The 26,828-nt window shown below is 38.3% G+C and overlaps 1 pseudogene; it reads right to left on the bottom strand.

Annotated features, from left to right (window-relative positions):
• Positions 1-24,090: 24,090 nt before the first annotated feature.
• Positions 24,091-26,074, bottom strand: LOC138168321 (heat shock cognate 71 kDa protein-like; annotated as a pseudogene).
• Positions 26,075-26,828: the final 754 nt, after the last annotated feature.

Below are 26,828 nucleotides of genomic sequence, written 5' to 3'. Positions count from 1 at the left end.
AGTTGTCTGGGGGCACTTGGAAGCTAAATGACTTGGTCAGAGTAATAAGGCCAATATGCATCAGGGTCAAGACTTGAACTCAAGTCTTCCTGGGTTTATAGAGAGCTCTATATCCATGACAGCATGCTGCCTCTCCATTCCTGTGCATTATTTCCTTTATTTATTCCTCTCCAATGTTCCTATAACTCTGATCTTATTTAGTATCACAGTATGAATTCAACTGCATAGCAAACTCCTTGAGAATGAAGTCCATGTTTTAAACTTTAATCTCTCATGGTGCCTAGCACAGTGCTGAACATACAGCAGTCAGCCAATAAATATCTGGATAATAAGGAGACCTTGCTATGACTAATCATCTTTTAGATACCAGGATCCTTCAGTGTAAGATAGCATTTGTTCTGTCTAGAAAACTGTCTAGGGCCATATTCTACCCAGTCAACCCTTCTTCACCTATATTTTTCCTGTATTTGTTGATGGTATTTACCCCCACAAACACACATAAGAAAAGTTCTTCCATCCTGACTGGCAGGCAGCATAGCAGGAATGGTGGGCTGGCTGCCCCTCAGAGGACAAAGCTTATGAGGCAAGTATTATAAGAGATCAGAACAACTGGACTGAACAGCTTCCTTCCAGTCCATAAACTGAGCAGAAAAAATTCTGAAAAATGGCAAAAATCATGGACTGTAAAGTAAAAGTGCATAAGTAAAAAGCTGGGTGGACTTTTTCAACCTGTGGGTAAGACTAGTGGGCAGATAACTTCCCAAGTGACAACAAACAGGACTCTGACAACCAAAGGGGAAAAGGGATTCCAAGAGCATGACACGTTTCCCTTAGAATGCCACGTGGCTTTTTCTTACTGAAATACCTTGGCAAGAGGTAACCCCAATTCAAGTATATCTGGAAGAAGGAGAATAACGTTGAAAGATTTATTAACCAGCCATCATCATGAGTTAGCCTGATATTAGAAAAGGCAGGAGGTGCAGGCATGCAGTTTGCCTTATGATTTATCTTATTTTCTTGGATAAGAGGAGATTTTGGCTCACCATGGTGCAATTCACCTCTAAGTTTGTTACTGGGGCTTCATTTGGGACTAATTACTTTGCCTTACCTTTGCAGACCTTGAAAAACTCTGCATATTGAATTTGCTAGAGCCCTTTTGCCCTCAGAAAACTACAAACTTTCCTCTTCCTCTGATTTTGGCAACCATGAGGAGGATGCCACAGACAGGAAGGCAACAAGGCGATATTATCAAATATCTCAACTGTCAGTTATAGAAGACCAATACTCTTCTCCCTCGTCCAAAAACAGTAGCAGAGAGAATTTAAGTGGGCAGGCTAAAATTATACAAGAGGAAATCTGGCTTGGGAGAGGACAATTCCACTACCAGCATTCCAGGAAAATGAAAGTGGATTTTGTGGGCCAAATTTAAAATTGAGGCTAGCTAGAGATTACTTAATTCCCAAATGTCTGGGTAACTGATCCCAAGACACTTATGTCTTCTGTTCTGGACAACCTAGTGGAATGGCACATTCCTCAATATTCCAGGAGCTTCTTCATCTGCAACATTATTTTATATAATTTCAGTGGAATTCCAATCTTCTTTGTTTAAAAAATTTCAGCCCCCAGTGGAAGAATCTGTAGGTTTTTGGTGGTGATGGTAGTATTTTAAGACAAAGAAGACAGAGTGAAAAAAAATTAGCTAATCTCATAACTTATGTTTTAAGAAAGCATGGAAGGAAAAAAAAACAACAACCACTAAGCCTGGAATTAAAATCCCTGGATTCAAATCTATTCTCTGATTTACTAACTGTATAACCCCAGGGAAGTCATTTAACCTTGTCTGCCTTGGTTTCCTCACTTGCAAAATTGGTGGGGAAGAAAATAGCAAAAAACTCTAGAATTTGCCAAGAAAATCCCAAATAGGGTCATGAAGAGTCTGACATGACTGAAAAACAACTGAACAGCGATGGCCAGGTGACACAGCGAGTAAGAGCACCAGCTCCAGTGTCGGGATGACCTGGAGATCAAATCCTGGTCACTTAGCACCCACCCAGAAACACCTGGCCGTGTAACGTTGAGCAAGTTACTTAACCCCAATTGCTTAGGGGTGGCCAGGTGGCTCAGCGAGTAAGAGCACTGGCTCCAGTGTTGGGATGACCTGGAGATCGAATCCCAGGCTGAGATACTCAGCACCTCACCCAGAAATAACTGGCTGTGTAACCTTGAGCAAGTTACTTAATCCAGATTGCTTATAAAAAAAAAAAGAAAAAGAAAAACAACTGAACAGCAACAACCTTGGGCAAATTACTTAACCTCCATCTGCCTCAATTTCCCCATGTGTAAAGGGTGGAATGTGAGGAATTGAATTAGATGTCTCTTTCCTGTACTATATTCATGACTCTATCCCCCATGTATCTTAGGTAAATCATTTGTCTTCCCTGGAACTCAATTTCCTCATCTATAAAATTAAGGAATTGAATAGGACCATTGCTAAACTCCCTTCCAAATCTAAAATCCTACCCAAATTTGGCTTATTTTGGCCCCATATTATAAGGCTCTAAAGCTGTCCTGATACCATGTTTCCCTGATAATAAGACACTGTCTTATTATTTTTTTTTGGAAAGAAAAACACCAGAGGGCTTATTTTCAGGGGAGGGCTTATGTTGTCCTGAGGCTCTCCTCCACAGCACTGCTCTCAATGGCGCCAGCAAGCAAATCACTGGGGAAGAACAGGATGATGCTCTCACTGCTGCAGCTCTGATTGGATGCAGCTTGGAGCGTGGCGTGCGTTTCACCCGGGGGGGGGGAGGGGTGGTGCATACAGAGGGTACCGTAATGTAGCATGTAGCGCAGGGGATCACCTTCACTACAGTAGCAATCTCAATAGGGCTTATTTTTTGGGGAGGGCTTATTTTAGAGGAATCTTACACAGTAAGAGGAGGGCTTATTTTAGGGATAGGTCTTATTCTTGGGGAAATATTGTTGGGGAAAGGTAGTCACTTACTGCCTGTATGTCCTTTGGCAAGTCACCTGACTTCTCTAAGCCACAGTGCAATCTATAAATCTACAAAATGAGGGGGATGAATGAAATACATTCTAAGCTACCTTCCAGCACTACTACATCTGTAATCCTATGACCGACCAGATGCTACTTGAGGCCAATAAATAGAAAATGCATTATAAGTCCATCCTAAGACAAGAATCTTTAAGTAGAATTTCTGGAGACAGGCCAGGACTTGTCAAAATAATTGATGTTGGCCTTTCCAGGTTCTTTGCCTCCTTATGAGAGAGGCAGTTTGCCACAGTGGATAGAGCATTGGACCTGAAATCAGAAAGACCTTTGAATCCTGACTCAGATACTCACTAGCTTTGTGATGCTGGACATCTAAACTTTTCAAGCTTCAGTTTCCCCATCTGTAAAATGGGAAAAAATAATAGCACCTATGTAAAGCCACGCATGAGCAGCTTTCCAGAGGACTGCTGCTGTGAACAGCTTTCAAGGTACTGATTACAAGGTATAGTGAACACTCTTTTTATTCAACAACAAATCAGAGCAAAATATTCTCAGAAAATTAAGGTACAGCATTTACATTGTTACAACTTATCACAGAAAAACAAAATGCAGCATTCACAATGACTTTTTACTAAAATGGCCACATAGTTTTCACCAAAGTGGTCACAATAGTTTTCACCAAAGTACAATCATTTAGTAACTCAATCATTCAATCACCCTTAAGGAGGCTTGCCTCCTTACTCAATCATTCAATCATCATTAAGGAGGCTTGCCTCCTAAAGGGACATAAAATACAAAAGTCAAAGTACTCCAACCTTGGGTAGTACATTCATTTAGTCAATCACAGAGTCCTTAATTCAACCACAAAGTACAATTACAAATAAATTACAATTCCATCAGTTACTGCTCAACAGAAAATAACACAATTCAGTAGACAGGGCTTAGAGCTGTTTGACCATTACATCCATACCTGGTTAGTTACCAGAGAGGGAAGCACCAGCATCTGGGTTTTCAAAGCCAGGGGTTTCAACGGCTGCCTCATCTGGCCAAATCACACAACTCTTCCCAAAGTGAGTCCCAAAGCAAAACCTCACATCAGGGTCAGTCACTACTCAGACAATTTCCATCAGTCACCACTCACTATTCAAGGAGAGATCTTTTCATCTTGACTCAAGGCAGGTAGCTCCTACCTGAATTCACCAAACTGTCATCTGGGTTCAAAGGCAGACAGCTCCCAGTTCCTTGTCCAGCTCTCCATGCATTTTCTGCTCCACATTATAGCTCACAGTGTCCAGTCCACCTTAAATCCTTCACAGTCTCTGTTCCTTGGAAGTCAAGGCTTAACAAGGCCACAAACAGACAAAGAACCAACACCATAGTCATGCTTCATCTAGCAGCTCTGGCTGGTCCTTGGAATTCTTCAGCAAACCTTTCAGCTGTTTCCCAGAATCAAAATCACTTCATCCAGGTTCCCAAAATAAAAATCATTCTCTCCAGCCTGGGCCTCTCTTCCTCAGCCTCCAGAACCTGGCTCCAAGAAGATCCGAAATTCCAGCTATGGCTTCTCCTTATATACCTATTAGCTCCTCCTTGTTCTGCCCCTTCTTGTTACTTCAGCAACTTCCTGTTATGTCAGCAACAGGGGTTCATACCTTTTGTTTCTTAACAGAGTCTTGATCTAATTAATTTCAGACTAGGTGCTAAGTACCTTTTAGTTTTGCCAATACAAAGGGATCAAATTACACTACTATTACAACCTACCATACAGGGTTGCCATGAGGGTCAAGTGAGATGTTAAATATTTAGTAAGCTGTAAAGTACAATAAAAAGTGAGTTATTATTACCAAGGTATTCTTGGCCAGTTACCATATATCTCAGGGGCAGGGGATCAAAGTGGGGAGGAAGAAATGTCCATTGCCCATGTAGGTCACAAGACGGTATAATAGCACCTAATTTAGGGGAAAAAAAGAGAAGAAAGAAAAGGAGAAAGAAGAGGAAGAGGAATTGGCCTTAGAGATCATATAGTCCAAATGTCTCAATTTAAAAATATTTTATTAGTATCTTTTGTTTTTACATATCTAATTTCCTTAAATATCCCTCCCCCCTCTCAGAGAGTCATTCCTTAAAATAAAGAATAACTGAGGAGACAGTTTAGCAAAATAAGCTAACTTATAGAAAAATTCTGATATTCATAACCATATCTCCCCAATCTGCAAAAAAGAAAAAAAAACAAAGAGGATGACGCCTCTTCTCCTCTCTTCTTTAGGGTCAACTTTGGTCATTATGGATTCACAACATTCCATTTTGACTTATATTTTTACACTGATCTTATTTTACAGATGAAGAAGTTGAGGCACAAAGAAGTTGCATGACTTCTCTTAAATCACCAAGGTTGTAGATGATAGATCTGGGATTCTTACCTGGATCTTTGGACTCCAAATTCAGTTTCCCTTCCCATTGTACCATTTTGGGTCACTATGGACTTCTCTTCATATCTATCAGAGGCCCTTGACCTTCACATCTGATTCCCACTGCTGCCCATTTACTTATCTGTGCAACAGATGAGACAGTTAACAATAGCTTTTCTTGCTATATTTGATCTGACCCTTCTTGCCTTTAATGACAGTACAGCTCTTGGTCAAATGACACCTTATTCATGAAAAGAGTAGCTCAGTTTATATTTGCTTTTGAAATAAGAATGTTCAAGTTACATTTCTTCTCCCCAAGAAATGCAGCTGCCTGTGAAATCCCACAATTTGCCATTTTCAGTATTCCCAGCTTAGGCTAATAAGGTACTATTTTAGCAAGTGTAGCATTCAGAGTCTTTGTGGATATCCTGTCTTCTTTTCATAATCACTACCAATCCCCCATTCTTCAATTCTCTATTCCATAACTGTTATTTTTAGTGTTTGCATTTTTCCTTTGTGTCTATGTCTTTCTTAAGTAAAAGCTAAGTAGTATGGCAATCAGCCAGGAATGGGTTTCACTCTCTATAGACGCAGTCTCTCTCTCTCTCTCTCTCTCTCTCTCTCTCTCTCTCTCTCTCTCTCATTTCACTCAGTATACTAAAGACTTCCTTACCTTCTTTGTAGTACCCCTCTTACATATAGCCAAGCTCAGCCTGCTGTTTTGGGGTGATAACTTTTCAAACCTTGGCCTAAACTCCCCAGTGAGATTGTCCCTCTATTGCTAGGAATATCAAAGACAGAAATCCAACAAGAAAAAAACCACTTAGTTAAAATATGAAGCAATTCAAATAACAAGGAAGAGAATGAAATAGGAAAAGATTCTTGGCACCTATATATAAAGGGGTGAAAACCTCTTCTATGTCCAAGGGAGTTATAATCTAATTTCCTATTGATCCCTCTAACTACTCAACATAGGAGAGGAAAGTCACTTAAATTATAGGCCTAGGAGTGGGCACTTGGTTTGTACTGGAGCTCTCCTTCTTGAAATTTTCTCTCTGGCAAGCTGGTGATGTGACTCTATTGTTAGCTTATCTATAGATTTATGAAAAATAATTTCCTCCAATGAATGAGATTCTCTTAGTCCCACACATTATGGGAAATGGAGTTTGGACCGGTCACAATACATTTTTCAAGGACAAGGAAAGGCACTCTTCCCTTAGATTCTCTCTAAGGATGGCAAAATATGAAAGAAAGAAGTCCAATTAATTTATTTATTGTTATGAAGGCTCATTCCCAATCTCTAAATTGTCTAAGACTAGAAAGTTGATTGAGCTCGTCTTCCACTGGCTCTTCCCTTATCCATATAAGGTAAAGCAGAAGAACATGTGTAATGACCCACCCAAATACTAAATAGAACCTTTTGGCATGTATGTCACTAAGTAAGCTAGTAATAGACTCTGGGTCAGCCTTACATGCAAGGGGCCTCTTATTTTCAAGAAACCCAAAGAGCATCTCTCTAAACCCCTTCTACTTGCCTGCTATACTATACAATCTCCAACCTTTTACCTACCAAGGCAAATGAAGTCCCCGCCATTAGAACCATTGTTGTATAGAAAGTTCCAGCAAAAATGCAAATGTTTCTTGGAAGTGGCTGTGGTGGTATAACATTAGCACATTTACAACCATTTTCATATTATGCTGCTTTAACTAGCATAAAGATCTGGAGAGATTAGAACAGTGTACAGGAAGGATTTGATTGGAAGAGAGGAGGAAAATAATTCAACTAAGAGGATGGTCTGATACATTAATAGAAAGCCCTTGGTAATATCCTAAAACTAGGAAGTGGAAAGAGTAAAAAGGAGGTAGAAAACAGAAGTGAAAGGACCCCAAAGTCAAACATGATCTATTGAACAAGTCTGAACACTTCAAGAAATGGCAGCTTGATAAAGCTAATGGTTTGCTCCAATTAATGCATGTTCTGATGCCACACAAAACAAATTTGGCCTAAATCAAAATGAAAAAATGCCTTTAGTTAAGACTGAAAGCTGAAATTGTGAAACTAGGTGGCACAGTGGATAGAGTTCTGGGTCTACAATCAGAAAGACTCATCTTCCTGTGTTCAAATTTGGCCTAGGCCCTTACTAATTGTGTGATCCTGGGCAAGTCACGTAATCCTATTTGCCTCAGTTTCCTCATCTATAAAATGAGCTAGAGAAGGAAATGGTAAACCACTGCAGTATCTTTGCCAAGAAAACCTCAAATGGGTTCACAAAGAGTCAGGTACAAGAGAAAAACGACAACAACAAGAACTAAAAAAATATGAGTGACTGGTTAGTAAAATTATCCAAAGTACAAAACAGCCAAACCCTTATTTGTACTTGTAGCATCCTCCTAACCCCCTCTAGTATCTCTGGAGAATAGAATATGTAGAAGTGTGTAAAGTATAAAAAGATTAGAAAGGTAAGAAGGGGCCAGGTTGGGAAAAGTTTTAAATGCCCAACAGGACTTTATTTTTGATCTTGGCACGTGAGAGGGAGCCATCAGAGTTTATTGAGTGGAGAAGGCTGACATGGTCAGACCTATACTTCAGAAAAGAAATCACTTTGGCTGCTGAGTGGAAGAGAGATTGACGTACAGAGGAGCAGGGAAGTATGAGGCAGAGAAATCATTCACAAATCTACTGTAATAGTCCAGGTAAAAGATGATTAGGATGGTGGCTGCGAAGTATTGCTAAGGGTGCATATACAAGAGGCATTATTAAGATAGAAGTGACAAGATTTGGCAAGGGAATGGATATGTGAAGTGAAGGAGCCTGGAGAGCTGAGGATGCCACCAAGGTTGTGAGCCTGGGTGACTGGAAAGGTGCTGTTGCCCTAGACAGTAATAGGACAGTTAGGTAGAGGAAAGGACTTGGGGTAGGGGGAAAAGAGGAGAGATAGTGAGTTCTATTTTGGACAAGTTAAGTTTGAGATATCCTATTTGAAAGGTCCAAAAGTCATTGGTGATGTGAGTCTGGAGGTCAGGAGAGAAAATAAGTGTAGATCTATAAATCTTGGTACTGTTGGCAAAGAAATGATAATTGAACCCATGGGAGCTGATGAGATCATCAAGTAAGACAGCATAGAGGGAAAAGAGAAAAGAGGCTGAGACAGAGGCTGGGGGAGGGGACAGCCATGTTTAGTGAAAAGAACATGAAGAGGGGTCAGCTAGGTGGCAAAGTGAATAGAGCACTGACCCTGGAGTCAGGAGGACCTGAGTTCAAATCTGGCCTCAGACACTTAACACTTACTAGCAGTGTGACCTTGGGCAAGTCATTTAACCTCAATTGCCCTGCCCCCCCTCCAAAAAAGCAAAAAAAAATTTAAAAGCATGAAGATCCAACAGATTTATACATACATAGAATATTACATATTTAAAAGTATTTCAATGCAAGTTCTTAGTATGAAAGTTATAGGTCTAAAGCAAAAACATTTTTTTAGATTTTCAAAGTAAAGAAAAATTAGTATTCCTAAATTAGCAAAAGGACATGTCCTTTCACTTAGAATATAATAATTGACTGTGTAATTAGACACAGCTCTATATTCTACCTTCAAAAAAATAAAATAAGGAACAAATAACCCAGGGTGATACAGTAACCCAGTATGATCTCTGTCTCAGAGGTCAAGAATTTTTCCCTGACATGGTGCTTTCAAGGTCATACAAATTTCACCATCCGTGCTTTTATTTAAGCCTGTTTTATGCCATGTGCACTTTCTTCACATATCATTTCTTGGTGTTAGGGTTCTTTTGACATAAACATACAATTTAGAACAAGGAAGATTCAGAAAATATTGTCAAGGTCATAGCTTTCCCTGACCTTATGCTATGGATTCATTTTTTTGAATGAAATTGTGAAATTAGGTGAAACTTTTCCAAGTTCTCTATGCCAAAGACCTCAGGTATCTTGTAATATAGTGCAAAACAAAACTTACCCAAAGGACACACACACAATAGAAAAAGAAGAAATGAGAAGGAAATGAGCATTCATTTAATACCTACTGTGTTCCAGGCACTGTGCTAAACCTTTACAGACATTCCACATATTTACAATTTTTTTCATTTAATCTTCACAACAACCCTGGGAAACAGGTGCTATTATCATTCCCATTTTATAGTTGAGGAAACTGAGGCACAAAACATTAAGTGGCTTGCCTAGAGTCATGTGGGTAATAAGTTTCTGAGGCAGGTTTAGAACTAAGTTCTTCCTGCCAGCAAGCCCACTATTATATCTACTGTGTCACCTAACTGCCAAAAAAAGAGACACAAAAATGAAATCATTTAGAAATATACATTGGAAGCTACATTACCCTCACTATCTCCTACACCTCAAGAGTCATCTCTGTGATAGAAAATGAATAGGCCGGCCTTCTAAAGACCGGTCCAGAAGTTCTCTGCTCTGATATGCAGCCATTAGGCATTTCTGGAGTGGGAGATTTAGTTCAGCTTTCAAGTCTATTGCCTTCAACTGCTATTTTGCTACTTTCATAGCTCAGCTACCCCTAGAGTCCTTAAAGTGGTAAAATGAGGCAATTTGTTCCTTGAGTTGAATCTCTATCCTAATTGTACCATATTGTAAAGTAGCAACTTCTTTTATGTGCCCTAAGCTCATCTCTTTCAAATCTCAAGGGATACCTCTTAGTTATGGTAGCTTAGGATTCAGAGAAAAAATCTTGTGTGCCCCCATCTGTACTTCTTTTTGGGAGACAATGAGTTATAGGGATGAAAAACAATGAAAACATGGCAGGAAGCCTTGGTTTGTATGATTTGGGGTAAATCACTTTACCTTCCTGAGTCTAGGTTTTCCACATTTGAAAAATGGGAGTGTTGGATTATATGGCCTCTGAGGTCCCTTCTGGCTCTAGATGTATGTTTCATTTTTGTCTTTGTAACCCCAGAAGCTAGTACAGTGACTGTAGCAAATTAAATACAGATAAGGATTGGACCAATGATTTCATTGACATAGGGGACCCTTGAATGAGGAAATGCATGTTGATAACTTCTCTGAAATTCAGTCATGTTGAATGAGTTGCCTGGAGCACAGAAAAGGTCAATTACTTTCCTAGGATTACACAGCTGTGTTATTTCATAAGTATCATTGATCCCAGGTCTTCCTAAACTCAGTCACATCTGCATCTGCTAAACTACAATGCCTCTCCCTTGAACAAGATGGCCCCTGAGAGCCCTTCCAATCCTAGATCCGAGTCAATTTCTCTATATATTTTAAACCTTGATGTTCTCATCCTTAATATTTCCAAGTCTGTTATTGTTGTTTAGTTGTTTTCAGTCATGTTTCAGTTCCTCTTTGTGAACCCATTAGGGATTTTCTTGGCAAAGACACTGGAATGCTTTGCTATTTCCTTCTCCAGCTCATTTTACAGATGAGGAAATTGAGGCAAACAGGGTTAAGTAACTTACCCAAGATCACACAGCTAGTAAATGTCTGAGGCCAGATTTGAACTCGAATCTTGCTGACTCCAGGTCCAGCACTCTGTCTATTGTGTCACCTAACTACCCCATTTCTCAGCTAAAAAGTTCTAAAATCTTTCATTCTATCCCTGGGATCCTTTTAGGAAGTCTTCAATTTTGTCTCATCTTTCATTAATTCAACACACATTTATGAAATCCCTGCTATATCTAGAGCATTTTGTTAGAACTTAAGCAACATAAAAAGTCTAATGAGACATAGTTTTTCTTGCGTCGTGGTCACCAAAACTGTGAGCAAAAAAATACAGACTCTGTGGTCATTGACACATCCCGCTTTTGGATACAGTGCCAGAAGATTGTATATTTAGATCCAGAAAGGACTAAGAAGCCATAAAATGCAACCCCTTCATTTTAAAGATAAGGAAACTGAGGCCTATGGAAGTGAAGTGACTTGCCCAAGTTCATACAACAAGTAGGTGGCAGAGTTGGGATTAGAACTCAGGTCCTATGACAGCAAGTTCAGTGCTCTTTTATCATACTCCTTCACCCTGTAGTATTATATATGTTATATGAAAACCTTCTTGGTCAAGCAAGCAACAAGAGTTTAGACACATCCTTACTAAGGCACTAATTTCCTTAAATAGGACAAGTAGTAAATCCCAGTATCAGAGAGCTACAAGAGATGCTTTTTTATTTAATAAAAATAGAAGCTACAGGGCTGTATCTAGGTAATTTCTTCTACATTAAAAAAAAACCACATACATCACACCTAAAGTACAAAAATATGAAAATCTTTCACCTTGAAAGAGCTCATTATGAACCAAGTTGATGGATGTCCTGTCTTGAAGAAAGAGGAGGCCTTCTTTGATTTCATTTTCCTTGGTCCCCTATCTATCCAAACACTGCTTATGAGGGAAAGTTTCTCGGAAATAAAGGAACCAGAACAGAATCGTTGACATCCTCAAAAGAACAGAGTAACATTTTTAGCACAAATAAAAGTCACACGTACATTTTCTACTGCCTCGAAAAAATGACATCTACTGTACTAAAATGACACCTGCCATCTATTCTTAAATATATCACAAAATAGAGTGACTTTATACATAAATCATTAACAGGGAAGGAACAATGAGCATTGAGCCTGGAGTTCCCTTTGTACCCAGTTATAGGTAGAGTTATCACTAGCACAGGAGAGTGGTTTTCCAGTTATCACTGTCTTTGCCACACTCAAGGGTGAGAGAGCTGCAAAACCATTCCTGTGCTCGGTCAACCCCAGCACTTTTAAAATGTTATTTTCCCCCTCATTTCAGAATTATCTGAAGACCAATTGGTTCCAGGCAGCTCTTTTTGTATATTAATTTTTAATTGAAGAAATAGCAATTAGATGGCAGCATTGATTGCTGGTTCCCATAATCTTTTTTAATTTGAGATAACAATCTATTCAAAAAATGAGCTTGTCCCTAAAATATCTTTTCCTAATGGCAATAATACTGAAGTCATATACCAAAGCAGCAACAGCCCACTGTGAAGGGGTCTAAATTATACATAGTGTATTCTGCACCTGGTATATCAATTATGATTTTAAAAAAATACCAACCTACTGCAACCCAGCAAAATTATCAATTTTTTCAAGTTTCCTTTTCTCCTTTAATACAATGCCTTTTTACTGAAACAAAAAGATAACCCTAGAAATTCTAACTTCCCAAAAGTATAATGGAGTGTCTTGTGAGATAGCAGGTCCCCTTTCACTAGGAATTGTTTTCCAGATGTTGGGTGACAACCAGTTTTCAATGATACAGAAGGAATTTCTAGTCCAATATGAATCTGACTGAATGTTTCATAGGCTCACAGAGCTAGAGCTGGGAGAGGTTTTCAAGGTCATCCAGCCCAACCCCTTCTTTTTATGTATTTGAGCAAAGTGAGCTATCCTAACTTAGCCGAGCCTCTGAATTTCAGCTTTGGACCTTTCTGTGCTTCAGATCACAATGACTGAATGAGTCTGTAGTCTGGGCAAAAACAATTAACTGAGTGAAAGCTTCATTTCCAAGAACCAGATCAATTCTGAGACCAAAGTATGACTATGAGGAAGAAGACCACCCACTCTCTATACACCTTTTGAATGAGTGAGAGTTTTTCCAGTGGTTTTTCTGATATGAATAAATCCTTTTATTAGATTACTGCTTAGTGTGACTATGTTTCTCTTCATTGAGATACAGAACACGATTAATGTACCAGGCTAAAAAAGTCCACTTATGTTAACACAGCTTAATTATCTGGTTAATAGAACCTGTCTGCTAGCAGCAAAAATACATGAAGAAGACAAAGCTTAAATTTGGCCTTGTAAGCAAGTGCAGAATGAGAAATTTTTTTAATGATTATGCCCCAGAAATAAAGTACATAGAAACAAGAATAATGTTGAAGTGTATTTTGTAGCTAGGGCCTATGTCTTGAAATTAGACAGTGCCCTAAGTCTGGTTAGAACTTAAGTCTGTCCCTCTCTGTAAACCATGCTTTTCACACCCAATCCTAATTGTGACAATTTTTTGGTTGTCCTTTGAGGACTACTACTCTTCATTGCCAAAGGTTCTCCATTCCCCTGTCCTGCCATCCCCTATCAATGCTCCATTTCATAAGCATATACTCCCACCCTCAAAAAGGAATTTTGTTTCCTTCAAGGTATGTGATGGGGGAGGAGCTGCTTTCTGATTTCTAAGATAATAGCTAGGTAGAGTCTTCACAGTGGGGAGAGGGGAACTAGTTACCCTTGCTAACGATAACACTTTAGAAGAGGCCTCAAGGGAATTGCTTGAACTAAGAGGACTAATAGCAGGAGTTTAAAATCTATACAACATTCTGTTTACAAATTTATAAATGCATGGCATTGTGACCCTGTACTGGTCATTATTTTTCAATCTCTAAGTCCTATTGGATGTCTTCCAAGGGACTTGCCTTCTACTACACTCTGTGTTATATAAAATAATATCAAAGTCCTGGCATGTAAGTCTTTTCTATAACCATCTCCCATCATTTCAATACTTTGTCAGTAAAAAAAAAAAAAAAAAAAACACCTCTTTATTCAAGGGAAATCTTTTCCATAAACCTAAGACTAAAATAAGGAAAGTACCATAAAATCCTTTTGGATAAATATTGAGGATAACGCATTTATATACATTTTCCCTTGACAACAAGGTGTTGGACCAGAGGTTTAGAATCAAATTGCGTTCTGAGACATGGCCTTTGTTTTTAATTTGTTTTGCCGGATCATACATATTTGTGGAGGTAGAGTGGTAATAATTGGGTAATCGGGGTAGTAATTGACATGGAAAACAGAAAAAAAATAATGACACTTTATTCATTGTAATCAAACTGTAAATGGTGACTAACCAAGTTTAGGTGATTGCTTGTTATTCTATAGTAAGCTTTTAAGAAAGTTTTTAATTGTGAAAAAATTCTTCTGAATTTATTACACATTTAAGGACTTATACAGATTTTGGGAGGTCAAAGAGTGTGAAGGTTTTAGTTGCTCTCATAAAATTTGAGAATGTTTTTCACAACACATGGACCAATTCATAACTCCACTGAGAGAGTATCAGTGTACCTATCTTCTTACAGCCCTGACAACATTAACTGTTTCCATTTTTGAGCATCTTTGACAGTTTATTAGAGGAGAGGTGAAACCTGAGTTAATTCAATTAGAATTCCTCTTATTATTGCTGATTTAGAATATATTTTCATATGTCCAGTAATAGTCAGAAATTCTTCTTTTGAAAACTATTCATATCCGTTGACCATTTTTCTAATGACAAATGGATCTTGGCATATATAGGTAGTTAGGTTGTCAATTCCTTATATATCTTTGATATTAGACTTTTGTTATTGATTTTTGAGACAAAGGTTTTTTTTTCCCCAGATGGCATGAGGAATACCATTCTCACATTGCTTTCATTATTCCTCACACTGTTCTCATATTCTATAATGTATTGCATGTGTATATTATATATTATTATATTATACATTTTATTATATGATTTTAAAAGATTTTTTATGATTATTGCCTTATAATACAGTTCAAGTTGTGAAAATGTGTAATGTTAAGGGAATTTGAGCTGATCATTAATAAGTCCATGTGATCTGCTTTTAGCTTTGGCCCAGCCCATAGGTTGAGTCACATGGAGCTCATTGTGGGAAGCGTTTACCCAATAGAGCATGAACAGAGAGCAGGAAGGGTGGAGCAGGAAGTAGAAGAGTGAGGTGGACCTGAGAGAGAGAGAGACAGAGAGAGAGAGAGAGAGAGAGAGAGAGAGAGAGAGAGAGAGAGAGAGAGAGAGAGAGAGAGAGAGAGAGGAGGCAGAGAGATGCAGAGCATCTAAGGGAACTGGTTCATGCAGAGGCCTGATGGAGGGAAGGCTTGGGGATGATGGTGCTTCCTGCATTGGTAATGTGTACCAACTTCGTTATCACCATGGTGGATTTGGTTTTCTGGTATATGAATAAATATCTTGGTTTTATCTTTGAAGAAGAGTCTGTTATATCTTGTGTTTCAAACCTGGAAATGTGCCTGCATATTCGTAGAAGCCACTATGGATATTGCATTGGTGATATAAAATGCTAAGCCCTTTTTATTCATATATTTCTTCTCCAGTGAGCTTCTTGACAGTTTGTCCCTCTAGATGAACATATTCTTCATAGACTTTGACTAGTTAGGTTCATAGGATGCTAGATCTGGAGCTAAAGTGGACCTCAGAGGCCATTTGGGCCAAAGCATTTCCTTGTCAGTTTAGCATAGCATTTCAACTGTAAATTCATTATTTTTATTATCTTGGCATGGCCCAACCATAAGCACTAGATACTTCTGCAATTATTTGTTTTCTGTTATTTATGTAAAAATATATTCTCATTTAATTTATATAAATCTTTAATGTTTGGAGGTAGATTTTTATTTTTGCTATAGTTATTTTAATGGAATTTCTTTTTATTTCTTTATTTCCTATTACTACTGTAGTAAGTAATTATCCATTCTTGGGCTTCATGTCTATACATTGTTTTACTGTTCTCTCTGTGGTCCTTGTTTCAGTTAGGGCTTCTAGAACATATATGCATTTTCCTCACTTCTAATCTGTCAACTTTTATTGCGATACCATTATACCACCCAAATGTTCTCCCTTCTGTTGGTGTGACCCAACTCTCACTTTTCTCTCTGAGATCTGATATCCCTAATTTTCCCAGAGGGCCAAGGAAGAAACTGAGAACCTCTTATTTCCTCTTCCTACAATCTCTGCAAATTCTAACTAGTCTTCTATTACCTGATATTTCACTATTTTCTTAACCTTGAGCAAAAGGCAGGTCTACATATCTACTACACAGTGCTACTACCAAAAATATTGATTTACTAATGAATGAATGTGATTATTTTTGTTCCTAAAATATTAATTTTCTTCTCCCTCCTTCCCTGCTCCTGATTTTTTTATCTTCTTTTATTTTTTGCTACTTACATTCTTTTCCCATAGATACTCTGCCATTGTTCTTTCAAAGTCCTTCAGATAATGTGAAAATTTTTTTAAGGAAAAAAGGAAAAAGTTTCATCTGCAAAGCCGTATCTCATTCCACCTTAGATGAAAGAAAATAGCAATTGTGTTTCAATTATTTAGCTGTACGATCCTCTTTTTCTTTTGTTTGGTGAGTTTGTATGTTAAAATTCTTTTTTTTAAATAATGATTCAAATTTTTCTTTCTTTTTTGCTGAATATCCAATTTAATTCATTGATTAATAAACAAAGCTTAGCAGGAAATATAATTTTTGGGTGGAAAGCTGTCTTCCTTTTTTCAGAATAATTAAAGATTTCTTCAATTTCTCATAAATAAGGAATAGTCACATACTATTCTGATTGGTTTTCCTTCCACTAGAAAAGCTCCCTTGCCCTTTTCTAGCTGCAATATTTGTTGTTTAATAATGTAATTCTGAAGTCTGACAATGAAATCTTTTTTAATTTAAATTTGTTTTTTTTTCTATTACTATTCTGTTTTTGCTATTCAATCATCTTTCAGTTATATGCAACTTTTCATGACCTCATTTGTGGTTTACTTGGCAAAGATATTGGAGTGGTTTGACATTCCCTTCTCCAGCTTATTTTGCAGATTAGGAAACTGAGGCAAACAGGGTTAAGTGATTTGCCCAGGGTCACCTAGCTAAGAAGTGTCTGAGGCCAGATTTGAATTCAGGGAGATGAGCCTTCCTGACTCCAGGCCCAGCACTACCCACTGTGCTACTTAACTGCCCCAATTCCATTCTGTAGATTCTATTAATTCTACTTGCCTACCTACTTCCTAAATTTCTGGGACTTTCCTTTTTGATTTCCTGAACAATAGGATTGTATTTTTTTCCTGTCAAGTTTTTTTTTTATTCTTCTAAAGAACCAATAACTTTTAGATTATTTCTTTCCATAATATATTCAAGCTCAGTGTTTTTGGAGAGCATGGGTTTTTTTTGTGTGTGTGTGCTTTCATGTGTACTTTTAATTTTGCTGAATTAGTTTTCCTTCTGTTTTTGAAGCTTTGCCTGACAATTTTGTCATTCTTTTTTCAGAGTCTACATATTTTTTTCTTTTAGGGGGAAATTGGGGTTAAGTGACTTTCCCAAGGTCACACAGCTAGTTTTTGTGTTAAGTGTCTGAGGCTGGATTTGAACTCAGCTCCTCTTGACTTCAGGGCCAGTGCTCTATTCACTGTGCCACCTATCCACCTGAGAGTCTATATTGTTTTGAAGGGTATTTCTTTTGTTTCTTTAAAATTCCCTAATCTCAGACATTTCTTTATTCCTGGAGGGCTCCAATTTGTGCTTTTTAAAAAATCTCTCATTTTAATTCTTTTATTGCTTTTGTAAACTACTTTATAACTTCTTGGAGGTTTTCAGTGGTCATTTCTGAGATCTTTGCATTATTTTTCTTAAGTCTGGATTGGTTGAAAGTTTGGATTCAGTTTTGTTCACTATGAATTACTTGTTCATTACATTAGCTCTTTCCCTAGACTGTTTACCCATATTCTTTCCTTTCTCTGCCTTTATCAATCTTTATCAGTTGTTCTCTTGCTTTTTTTTTTTTATGGTTTCCTTGTAATTTAGTTTACCATTTGCTGTTTCCTTTTTTTTTGGCTTTTTTTGGAGGGCAATTGGGGTTAGGTAACTTGCCCAAGGTTACATGGCTAGTTTTTTTGTGTGGGTGTTAAGTGTCTGAGGCCAGAACCCAACTCGGGTCCTCCTGACTTCGGGTCCTCCTGATTTTATTCACTGCGCCACCTAGTCCCCTTGCTGTTTCCTTTTGAACAAGATAGCTTTTTAAAAAAAGAACCAGGGCTCTTTTCCTCTTTTCCCAATTTAAGTTGCCTTCTCTAGTTTCCCTCTGATGAACAAGTAAGAGTAAGATTTGTGACCCTCAAGATTTAGGGATGACCAACCGGGTTACTAATGCAGAGAGACTGAAAAACCAATACACCTGGGTTTATTTATTTATTTTTTTCACTTTGCCCACTCCCTTCTTTGGGTACCACTCATCAGTCAATTTGCTTTAGACTTTAAACTAAAACTCCCCAAACTCCAGGGTTTGGTTTATTGCATCAAACTTTTTTTTTTAATTTTATGTTTATTTTTAGTTTACAGCATTGATTTCCATAAGATTTTGAGTTACAAATTTTCTCCCCTTCTTTCCCCTACCCACCACCCCAAAACAGTGATCCCACTGAATACCCCTCCCCCAATCTGCTCTCTCCTCTATCTTCCCCCACCCCCTCCAACTTTCCAGTACTATACCACATTTTAAAGGTATGAGGTAAGAGCACCCTGGAACTGCTGAAGCGGGGTTCTAAGTAGGTAGCTGCAATATGCCTAGGTCCTGCTAGGCCCCTTCCTCTTGAATAGCTTCTAACTTTTTTCCCATTCCATCCATCAGATTTATGGGTCCCAAACCACTGTGGAATTGAGAGGATCCAGTCAGGACACTAATTAGGCAAAATTCTGAGAGGCCTTTGTTCCTAGCCCTCTCATGCACCTGTGATTCACCTTCCTCTATAAACATCCCCTTTCTCCATCCTCCAGAGTCCCAGGACTGGTCTGGTTTAGTAGCTTCAACTCGCTCAGAGTGAGCAGCTTTGCTCTGGGCACTGCTAAAGGGTTAATTGGAAAGAAAAACTGATACTTAAGGCAAGTAGCTTCGAGGAAGGAAGGAGTGATACCAGTCTTGCAGAGGCCATACAAAGTGTGTAGGGAGTGCTAGGAGTGACAGGCCAGGAAGACGGTCAGGATTTTTTTTTTCAATCTAAAAGTTAACCCTTTAGTGCCTTGTTTCATTTCTTTCTTTTTTTGTGGTTGCTGCTTTTGTTGCAATGTCAGACAAATTCATTCTTGATTAAGGCCCCATAATGGAGGCATCCAGGACTAGGTTACCTCTTGTTGTCCCATCTTGAGCACTTCCCTCACATTCTTTTTTTTTTTTTAATATAACTGTAGTTTGGTTACTCCTGTGAAATATTATGTGCATTTCTGGTCGCAGCAACTAAAAAAAAAGAAACCTCAGAGAACTGATGAATGTCCAGAGAAGGGCAACTAAAATGGTCAAGGGCATGGACATTAGGGGAAAAGACTCTTGTATGAGAACAGACTGAAAAGATTAGGACTCCCGTATGGAGAGACAAAGATGGAAGAGGGAACATGATCAAAGGGTCTAAGATAAGGTAAGGTATGGACAGGGGGAACACACATGTGATCACCACATCCAAGAATACTGGAACTAGGGGGCACCCCCTGCAGCTTGAAAGATGAATACAGGCAAGTACAACTTCACACTGAGGGTAGTCAACTTATAGGCCTCATTACCCTCAGGAGGTGGTGCAGGAAGAAATATAAATAGCTTCAAAAGTGGTTTAGATAAGCTCACAGATGACAGAATCCTAACTAGATACTAAAGGAAACTGGGATGTTTGGGGGGTACGCCCTTCGCCTTTGAAATGAACATGAAGTAGGACAAGCATGTCCTTCTAAGTGTCCCCTGGCACTGCGAAGGCAGAGTGCCGGATGGGATTGAATCATGAATCTGCACCAATGAAACAATTCACTTCTTGGCCGAAGTTTCAAATCTCAGAACCTTCCAACTTCCAAGAAAAGGCGAGGAATGAAAGACAGATTGGCTGATTTATAGAAAGTGATAATGGGAGCCCTTCTTGTAGCCATCATTTCAGTCTGCAATAAAAATGACTGGTCTGACACTCTCCACTTCCTGAATATCCAAAAGGCCTCAACTGCCCAGACTCTGCAGACATAAACTTCACAGTTAATGGACCTGTCAATTTCATAAAGTGAACAGTTTTTTCTTAACGCTTAGGGAAACTGTAAAAAGAATTAAAAAGTCCTGTACTTAACGTGAACATACATGTTTCACTTATTGGGCATTCGTTGGAATTTGTAGCAAAGGAAGCTGACATAAGGACCTGTAGCAATGGTGAGGGAAGGAAGGAACATATGGAATGTGACTAGTTTACTGAAGGAATGAAGGACTCTATTTTTAGCCACTTAAAAAACATACATTTATTAAGTATGAAACTTATAAAAAGCCAAGTCTTAACTTTCCCAAAATAACCATCCAATGTTTTTGTTATGACAAATTTATGACAAATTAGTTTCAATTTACATCCTTAAAAATCAGATTAATATCCCATAAAACATGCAGACACATATTACTGCGCAAATATGTAATAATAGGTAACATAAATATCTATTGCCCTATTAAATTTTCAGTTATAACTAGGATCTTTATACAAATATGTTTCCTTTTTTGAGTCACCCTAATTCATGAAAATTATTTGTGTCTTCAAATGCTAAAGAATAATCTGGATTTGCCATATTGTGCTCAAATATTTATTACCTCCCACCAAAAAAGAAATCTAAATTTCATAAGAAAAAAATGTATCCAGTGATCAACACATAGTTAGAAGGAACCATTCCAGGGCTTCGACCATTAATGACAGCTGTGCAGAATACATCTGTGAGTTTTCTGGTGCTTTAAATTAATCTTCTTTGCTCTACTGAAGAGGTAGCTAGTTCATGGGACTAAGATATATTTCTTCCATTGGCCCATTATCATGTGCCTTACGTTCCAAGTCTTCACTCAAATGTAATTTAGTGGTTACATTTAACTTTAAAGGAAAAATTATCATATGCAGATACTCCTAACATGAGAATTTGGAGAAATGTCACTCCTGAGAAGAGCATCTCATTAAGCAGGAGGAAGGTATTGACAGCAAACACAGCTATATAGTTTCAAAATATGAAAAGGTACCAATAACAGGATCTTAATAGAAGAGATTTGATGTGATCCTCCAAGGAGCATGAAAAATCACTCAGATCAAGTGAAGTCTTTACTTTCTGCCTGGCCGAAGGATCAACCTCTATACAACAGAGTGAATCAAAAATAAAAAAGCAAATATTTTTTAACAGAAACTCCAGATTTCAAAAGTTTCTATTTAAGAACTTATGAACCGGGGGGATTACCTTGATATAAATTCTCTGAAGGCTCACTGAACTGAACTGTCAGGCTCCTTTAGATGTGTTTTGGTAAATATTTTGCATTTTGATTCAGAACTTCTGGTAGTGTTTCTGTTTCCTCCCCTCTCTAGAAGGAATTCTGGTTCAATTCACTTTTAAAGGCTTCTAATTACTAGGAAGTGCCCTGGCCTGAGCACACAAGGAGTAGCAGGTTAGACCAGTGGAGGAAACTGAGAAGGCTTGATAGGAGTTGAATAACCTTTTAATACTTTTGTGTCTTTAGCTGACTCCCACATCCAGGCAAAATGGTTTTGCACACTGTCCCCCACACATAGTTTATTCTTTCCTTTCATATCCCTTTGCTGAAAATCAAGGTTACAGATCATCTGAACCATTCATTTCACAGATGAAGGAACTGAGAGCCACAGAGTTCATCGAATAATGTTAACTAACATTGACACAGGGCTTTAAAAGTTTTTAAGTTCTGTGAATGTAACTTATTCTTTTTTCGGGGGGGTAGGGAAGGTCATAGACTTAAAGCTAGATAATAGGCTGACCATCTAGTTTAACTCCTTTCTTTTACATATGACAGAAATCAGACCCAGAGAGGTAAAATTGATTTGTCTAAGGTCATCCAGGTTTTAAGTGTCAAAATTGGCATTCAAACCTGGATCCCATGACTCCATAACCTGACCCATCTACAGTTATTTTATTTTATTTTATTTTTGCTTTTTGGAGGGGGGAAAGCTGGGCAATTAGGGTTAAGTGACTTGCCCAAGGTCACAGGGCAAGTGTGTTAAATGTCTGAGCCTGGATTTGAATTCAGGTCCTGACTCCAGGGTTGGTGCTCTGTTCACTATAGTTATTTTAAATGGAATTTCTCTTTCTATCTCTTCCTCTGGGTTTTGTTGGTAATGTCTGCTGATGGTTTATGTGAGTCCATTTATATCCTGCATCTTTGCTAAAGTTGTTAATTGTTTCAACCAGGTTTTTAGTTGATTCTCTAGGGGTCTCTAAGTATATCATCTGCAGAGTGATCGTTTTGTTTCCTCGTTGCCTATTTTTATTCCTTTGATTTCTTTTTCTTGTCTTATTGATAGAACTAGCATTTCTAATGCAATACTGAATAATAGTGCTGATAAAAGACATTTTACTCACCCCTAATCTTACTGAGAAGACTTCTAGATTATTCCCATTGCAGATAATGCTTGTTCTTGGTTTTAGATAAATATTACTCCACATTTTAAGAAAGGCTCCATTGATTCCTCTGCTTTTTATTGTTTTTAATAGGAATGGATATTGTGTTTTGTCAAAAGCTTTTTCTGCTTTTATTGATATAATTGCTTGATTTTTGTTGTTTTTGTTTTTAATGTGGTCAATGATGCTTATAGTTTTTCTAATATTGAACCAGTCCTTCATTCCTGGTATAAATCCCACCTGGTCATCACGTATGTTCCTTGTGACATATTGGTGTAATCTCCTTGCTAGTATCTTATTTAAAAGTTTTGCATCAGTATTTACTAGGGAATGTAGTTCCTTTAGTTCTCTATATGTCTGCAAGGAATTATATATAGTTCCTATAGTTCTCTTTATATTTTTGCTCTTTCTGTTTAGATATCAAAGCCAGTAAGATTCTTTTACCTCTTTTTTCAAATGGTTCATACAATATTGGGATTAATTGCTTCTTAAATGTTTGGTAGAGTTCACTTATAAATCCATCTGGTCCTAGGGATTTTTTCTTAGGAAACTCATTTATAGCTTGTTCAATTTCTTTTTTTTCTGAAAGAGATTTATTTAAGTCTTCTATTTCTTCCTTCTGTTAATCTGGGCAGTTTACATTTTTGTAAATATTTATTTCACTTAGATCATGAGTTTTACTGGCATATAATTGGGCAAAATAACTCCTAACAATCACTTTAATTTCATCTTCATTGGTGGTGCATTCAACATTTCATTTTTGATACTGGTAATTTGGTTTTCTTCTTTCTTTTTTTTTTTAAATCAAATTAACCACTGGGTTTATATGTCCTCCCCCACACCCCTCATAATGCCAAATTCTACTTCTATTTATTAGTTCAATTTTTTTTCTTTTACTTTCAATTTTATTAAAATATACATTGATTTTTCAGGATTTCTATTTTGGGGAATAATTAGAGACTTTTAATTTATTCTTTTTCTAGATTTTTTGAAGTTGCTTGCCCAGTTCATTGACCTGTTCTTTCTTTTGCTGATGTTTATATTTAGAGATATGTAGTCCCGTAATACTGTTTTTGCTACATTCCACAAATTTTAGAACGTTGTCTCATTGTTGTCATTCTCTTTTTCTGCCAATTTTAAGTAGATTTTATTCTCCAGGTCAAGAATTGCATTTCTGGGGGTGGCTAGGTGGTGCAGTGAATACAGCACCAGCCCCTGGAGTCAGGAGGACCTGAGTTCAAATCCTGCCTCATACACTTAACACTTAACTAGTCATGTGACTTTGGACAAGTCACAACCCCAATTGCCCCTCCAAAAAGCAAAAAAAAAATGCATTTCCACTTTTTTACAGCGCTGATAAAGTACAATGCTGTTCACTTCTCTCCCTCTGCACATATTCAAGTATTCAAAATGTCCAGATTTACACAGGAACTTAAATGTTACTTTTAAAGCACTATTGCCTTGGCTATAAATTTGAGTCCTTCAATTTTTGGAAAGCTGTGTGGAATACTCTTTCTTCTGGTGTGTTTGGTCGACCTCTTCAATGATGGGTCCAGAAGAAGCACGTCTGGATGGGGGCTGCTGCACCCCTTGGGAACTCACCAGGCATGCCTTCTGGCATGCCCCCTGCACTCTAGTACAGCTTAGCAATGATGGGACCTTCTCCAATTCTTTCTGCTGATGCTCGAATTCTTCCTTCTCATCCATCTGGTTCTTATCCAGCCAGTTGATTATTTCATTAGATTTGTCAAGGATCCTTTGTTTCTCTTCATCACCAATTTTGCCTTGCAGTTTTTCATCCTCTATGGTAGCCTTCATGTTGAAAGCATAAGATTCAAGAGAATTCTTGGGAGACACCTTGTTTTTCTGCTCTTCATCCTCAGCCTTTTATTTCTAAGTCTCCTGGATCATACACTCACTGTCTTCTTTGCTCAGATGTCTTTTATCATTGGTGATGGTGATCTTGTTTTCCTTGACTGTGCTCTTATCCACAGTAGAAACATTGAGGATACTACTTACATCAACGTCAAATGTTGCTTGCATCTGAGAAACACCCCTGGGTGCTGGGGGGATTCCTGTGAGCTCAAACTTGGCAAGCAGGTTGTTATTCTTTGTCATTGCTCTCTCACCTTCAAAACCCTGAATAAGCACACCAGGCTGGTTGTCTGAATAGGTGGTAAAGGTCTGTGTCTGCTTCGGGGGGATGGTGGTATTACATTTGATCAGAACCATTGTAACTCCACCAGCAGTTTCAATTCCAGGGGAAAGAAGAGTGACATCCAACTGCAGCAAGTCCTTCATATTCTCAGATTTATTTCCAGATAAAATGACAGCATGGACAGCTGCACCATAGGCAAAAGCCTCGTCAGGACTGATACTCTTGTTGAGCTCCTTGCCATTGAAGAAGTCTTGTAGAAGCTTCTGAATTCTGGGGATGTGCGTGGAACCACCCAGCAGGACAATGTCATGAATTAGTGATTTATCTAGCTTAGCATCTCTTATGGCCATTTGCACAGGACCCAGTGTGCCATGGAAGAAATCAGCATCCATCACTTTGAAACTCTGTGGGCTCACGTGATTGATGTATAGTATGAAAGTAGTTGATACTTTCACAGAAGGAGTCAGTCTCAATACTGGCCTGGGTATTAGAAGAAAGGGTATTCTTTGCATGTTCACAAATGGTATGCAGATAGCGAACAACCCTCTTGTTCTCACTGATGTCCTTCTTGTGCTTTCACTTGAACTTGGCAATGAAATAGTTAACCATTCAATTGCCAAAGTCCTCCCCACCCAAGTGGGTGTCACCAGATGTAGGCTTGTCCTCAAAGATACCATCTTCAATGGTAAGAATGGACACATTGAAAGTACCACCTCCAAGGTCAAAGATCAACACACTTTTCTTGGCACCAACCTTTTTGTTCAAGCCATAAGCAACAGCAGCAGCAGCTGACTCATTGATGATTTGGAGCACCTTGAGACCAGCTATGGTTCCAGCATCTTTGGTGGCCTGATCTTGGGAATCATTGAAATAGGCTGGTACTATGACCATAGCATTTGTAACAGTATTCCCAAGGTAAGCTTCAGCAATTTTTTATGGTCAAGACCATAGAAGATACTTCTGGATGGAAACTTTTGTCTCCCCTTTGTGCTTCACTTGGACCTTAGGCCTTCCTGCATCATTCACCACAGTGAAAGGCCAATACTTTATGTCTGACAGTACAACTGCATCATCAAATCTGTGACAAATCAGATGTTTGGCATCAAAAACTGTGTTGGTGAGGTTTATTGCAAATTGATTCCTTGCAACATCACTCGTTAAACATACTATGTTGGTGAAGGCAACATATCTTGGGATGGTCCTATTTCCTTGGTCATTAGCAATGATCCCCACTTTTCCATATTGGAAGACTCCTACACAGGAGTAAGTGATGCCAAGATCAATACCAACTGAGGGTCTCTTCGACATGGTTGCTGGGGAGACAGGGATCAAAACTTATCACTGTGGAGGGAGAAAGGCTGCTGTTGTGCTGAGCTATCATTCTCTTAAATGACATTATTGATCGTTTCTATGATTTCTTCTTTGTCATGCCCATTCTTTAGGATAATATCATTTAGTTTCCAATTAATTTTTTAATTTATGCTTCCATGGTCCTTTACTGAATGTCATTTCTGTGGTATGATATTTTGGAAATGCTACATTTAATGTTTCTGCTACTGTTGCCACCTCCACTCCCACCACCACAGTTGTCACCATGTGGAAACCAGGCTAGCCCCCACCCCGGAGTCACAGACCTCTCCTTCTGACCTCTTCTAAGTTGTCTTGGGCTGGAAGTGTCTCATCCTGACCTGTTGTTGGCTTCACCACTCCAGAATTTTATCTGAGACATCATTTTAAAGTTACTTGGAGGGAAATATCATGAGAATCCAGTTGTAGGGCTTCCCCTGCTTTGTCATTTTGATTCCACCCCCAGAAAATCCACAAAGCCATTAATAACTAATCCATCCTGAATTCCTATAGCAGTTATTATCAGTAGGGGTTATACCATCTTTCCCCTGCTCCCCACACAAATGTATATCCGAAGGAATGTTATCCTAATGCATTTCCTTATTCCAACCATGCCACCATTTCTCAAAACATTCTGCGAAGCATCCTTTCAGAACCAATTGAAGAGACAGATATATACAAACAAACACACACAGAGTCTCATTGTTTTATGAAC

The sequence above is a fragment of the Petaurus breviceps genome, unplaced genomic scaffold, assembly GCF_028583685.1.
Source record: "Petaurus breviceps papuanus isolate PSGF00001 unplaced genomic scaffold, PetGlider_PUasm1.0 37, whole genome shotgun sequence".
In the NCBI taxonomy this organism is placed as follows: Eukaryota; Metazoa; Chordata; class Mammalia; order Diprotodontia; family Petauridae; genus Petaurus; species Petaurus breviceps.
Note: the sequence above shows the minus strand (reverse complement) of the source record. Positions and strands in the feature narration are given on the sequence as shown.